Source organism: Temnothorax americanus, unplaced genomic scaffold (assembly GCF_048541705.1).
Source record: "Temnothorax americanus isolate GAGA-0224 unplaced genomic scaffold, ASM4854170v1 Scaffold248, whole genome shotgun sequence".
NCBI lineage: Eukaryota > Metazoa > Arthropoda > Insecta > Hymenoptera > Formicidae > Temnothorax > Temnothorax americanus.
This window is the reverse complement of record NW_027509389.1, coordinates 18,744-23,121: the sequence shown is the minus strand read 5'-3', so window position 1 is coordinate 23,121 and position 4,378 is coordinate 18,744. Positions and strand designations below refer to the sequence as shown.

General features: G+C 34.1%; 1 long non-coding RNA gene across 1 annotated transcript; it reads right to left on the bottom strand.

Annotated features, from left to right (window-relative positions):
* On the bottom strand, positions 1–4,171 carry LOC143898913 (uncharacterized). Its single transcript, XR_013257328.1, has 3 exons — positions 2,615–4,171; positions 1,633–2,251; positions 1–1,453 (listed from the first exon to the last, which is right to left on the bottom strand). It is a non-coding gene; the product is annotated as an uncharacterized LOC143898913 (long non-coding RNA).
* Between the last annotated feature and the right edge of the window lie 207 nt (positions 4,172–4,378).

The window sequence follows — 4,378 nt, the reverse complement described above, 5'->3', positions numbered from 1 at the left end:
CATTTCAGAATATAAACGATCTTGAATTTGTTTTTTACGCAGTTCTACCTCCTTTTTTTCATTTCCTCTAACTTGCCATTTTTTAATATCTAAACGATAAGCAATGTGCAAGAGACATTCAAAACACCAAATCCAAGCATGCAAAGTCGACAATCCAAAACTGAACGTTGTAATATCAACATTAACTACTGATGCTTTCTCAATATCGTTCATCATTTTTGAAGTAGCTCCGCAAACATAACATTTTTGTGACGATACATTTGTTAATGCATTACAGATTTTCCCATCTACCATTGTCAGCAATAATACAGATTTTATTGCGAATTCTTTTTCTTCAATTTTAATAATAGTTGGAACAAGTGACTGAAGTTGTTCTTCAATAATTGCTATTTCTTGTTTTATTAACTCAGTCGATTCTTTTTTAAAAATTAATTTAATTGGTCGACAGTATTTTGTTGATCCTGGTCGTGGGTTATTCCATAAAATTAATTTTGCATTTTCTCCTTCGGCAAATAATTGTAGCGGCACTAAAGATATTATAAATAAGTTCTCATCAACTTTTTGTTCTGCAACTGAGGAACATTTTTGCTTGTAAATGCTATGACCTGAGCTACCGTCACATCCCCATTTAAATAATATTTTTATTGATTGAGGCGTTTGACATTGTAAAAGAATCTCTTGTTGTACCATAATAATGCGCCGAATAGTATGATCCAAAAGCGATTGTAATTTAATTTCTGCCTGTATATCAGTTATTATAATATTTTCCGGATAACACTGTTTTTTTGCTTGTTTAATAACATGGTACGAAGGATAAATATCAGCATATCGTTTCTTAGCACCAGACCGGACTAAAGCATACGTATGTTTTGTGTAATTCCCATCAATAAAGAAAGCTAATGCTTCGTCTGGAGTATATTTTACGGGCTCTTGTTTTGGTGATTTATAAGCTTTTTTAATTTTTGTTCCTTTTTTGGTGACGCAATTAACTCCATTACCATTTCTGCTGCATCTCTACGTCCAGCAGTTCGCAAACTATATTGTGTTGCAAAACATAATTCCTCCGTACAAGTTTTCTGAGTTAATATTTCGACTCTCCTTTTCTTGGTCTTATTACTGCATTCACTGAACAATTTTTTTCGTCGACCCATTTTAGATGTTGAAGACGTTGATGTAGGCAAAGATGCTAATGAAAAATTAATTTCTTTGTCTAACCAGTCACTATTTTTATTAAAAAAATAGTGTAGTGTACGGTTACTGACATTCCATTTGCTTTGTATTTTATAATTTAAATCTGTAATTGTAGATGTAATAGTTTTGACAAAATTTTCCGGGCAATTTTCATCTCCAACATCGCTAGTAATAAAGTTTAATAAGGCTGTTGTACGATCTGAATTATTTGCACATTGATGCCAAGCTTCGAAAAGACGACGTCTTGTTATTGTATACATGCCTAAGAAAAATAAAGTTGAATAAATTTAATATTTAATTTATAAAATTTTATATAATTTATTTCCGATTTTTAATTATATATTTAAATTTAATTTTTTCTTTTTACAATAGAACAAATTATAAGAGAACTATAATTTGGAATATGATAAACTATAACTCAAATCTCTTTAGATACATTACTTTTCTATTTAAATTGGTTATCGTTCGTCACATCAAATGTAATCATATAATTAAATATAACAATTATAAATGATATCACTTCTCCTCTATGTCCCAGTAGCTTATAATAAAAATATTGGATTTTTTAATAATATAAATATATATCAAAGACTATAATTTTTTGGTCCTTTTTAAGTATATCCCGGTTAAATCTGCAAATCACACATACAACAAGTAAAACATGTAAATGTCATAGTCATATTGAGTGAAAAACGAATATAATAGAAAATAGAAAGTACCTTGGTTAAAGTCACATATCAGATAATACCAAAGTCATAAAGCCTTCCTGGTTTAATGTAATGATTCGAATTATCATAGTGCAAGTCTCATGTTGGAGTACTTAAGGGGTTAGTCTACTCGAGAGAGCCAAAAACAGGCGAATTTTCAAGAATTAATTTCAGACGAAGTATCGGTGATAAATGAATGTTTTTTTTTTATTTTCTTTGTTAAAGTTTCGAGAACATGTCCAAATTTTTATGCGTTGAAAAATTTTAAGATGGCGATGAGGCACTTCTTCGCGCGCAACCATGTTTTTTAGAGGTGGTCAAACGGTGTACATGGTTTCTGGAATGTGGATGGTCTGAAACAAAAAAAAATATATAGTCATAAACTATATTGTATTGTCTACGGAATGACGAAGCGTTTTTTCTCTCCTTGTTTTTGGCGTCAAGAAAAAAATTCCTGAATTTTTTGCTGCATTTTTGGACTCAAATTACGTGTTATTATTATTAATAATTATTGAACAAAATATTATAATGATAAAATCGTTCGTCATTCCGTAACTACTATTCCATAGAATATGTGTACCAAATTTGAAGTCGATTCATCGATTAGAACTCGAGATATCGTGTACACCGTTTTGAAAAACATAGTTTTGAGAAAAACGCGTTTAAAGTTTTGGTACTAATTTTTTGAGTGAAAAATTGCATTTTAAGCGTCTTACCGTTAATCAGCCATTCCTGCGTCATACAATAAACCTTCCACCTCGTAAAAATTCTCTTCGAGAGCCAATTGGGCTATTCTTCTATTAATTCTTTCTTGTTTGGAGGTCTCAAACGACCGCTTGTCAGCAATCGCAATTCGCAGCTCATCCGCTTTATCGCACATTTCGACGGCATTTGGCCCAATTTGTAAGTTCAGGACGTCCATCATTTGTAGAATACTTTCGTACCCGTGATTAAAAATGCTTGCTGCAAAATACGATGCCACTTCCACGGTTTTCGCGCCACTAAACACTCGTTTCGGAGCAAAATGATGCAATACTGGCGTGCTGTCTGTTGAAAATACTTCTGACTGACTATAAAGTATTTTTAACGACATCTGTGGGTGTCGTTAGTGTATTAGAGAAATTCAAAATTGAATGGTAAATCGTTATGTTGTACCCGCCGAACAAGTAACGATTTGCAGCAGATAGGCGTTTCGGAGCACTCCGGAGCGCTTGGGTAGGAGCTCGAAATTTCAATGAAAACGAGTTCTGGCAGGTATAAGACCTTTTGTCCCTTATTCTAGAGGGTTCAAAGGATTTTTTAAGCCAATAAAAAAAAATCGATTTTTTGACCATTCTCGAGTAGACTAACCCCTTAAGCAAGGTAACAAGCAACCACCGTGGTTCCAAACGAGCAACTGGCGAACGGAGAGATAGCTAATCAAAACAACGATGTACGATAAACAATATTAACAATAACAACGATGACACTAATTCGCAAGTGATAAACGGACATAAAAAAGTCATGTGAAAGAGAAAGGTAATAAATAAAAGTTATAATAAAGAAATATGGAAATAAATAAATTGTGAGAAAAATAAAGACATAAAGAAGTGAAATGAATAAGGCATGTCGAAATAAATAAAATGTAAAATAAATAACTATAGATAACCATAGATGTCAAGATCAAGAGAGACGGTAGTCTCGCCAAGTACACGCGCAGCGCGAGACCGTCTCGTGTATCTTTACGCAAACGGTCGAGTTGCGAGTTCTAAAAAACGCTGTATCTATGAGAGCGGCACTTAGTGGCAGCTAGTTTTCACGGATAAAACTCAGAAATGTCTAAGGAATAATATGCTGGTAAAATGACGGCAGCAATCCGCAGCGTTTTTTTTGTAGACCTTTCTAAGTTTCATACTTTGAAAATTTTATAATTAAAAATCGGCAATGTTTGACTTAAAATACCGCTATTATTAAAAAACTATTATTAAAATTTGTTAATAAAATTTAAAAATATATACCTTTCTCTATATTTATCTAATTTGAAGTTTTAATATTCTTCAATATAAGCAGAATACTTCTTTCTTTCTTAAGCGCTGCTAAAGTAATGATTTAACGTTTTGCGAGATGACATTTATACGACGTATTCAAATGATTGTTATAACACAACTACAAGTGTAAATGGTAAATATTTTGTAGAAAATGAACTATCAGATATCTTTCTTAAAAATATAATCGTTTATTTTAAGAAATATTAATCTTCGAAAATCGACTTTTGTCCAGCTAGATTGCCGTTTTGGCCCACTGTGCGCTGGTCCGCGCGGGGGGAGGGGGTCCGCGTTCGCGTTCGCGGTCGCGCCGCGTGTTCGCGTGGGGGTCCGCGGGGGTCCGCGGGGGCCGCGTAGAGGTCCGCGGTTGCGCCGCGGGGTCCGTCGGATCGCGGGGGCCTCGTTCGCAACGACGCCGCTAGGCGGCGTACAATGGGTAAGACTAACTCGATAGCG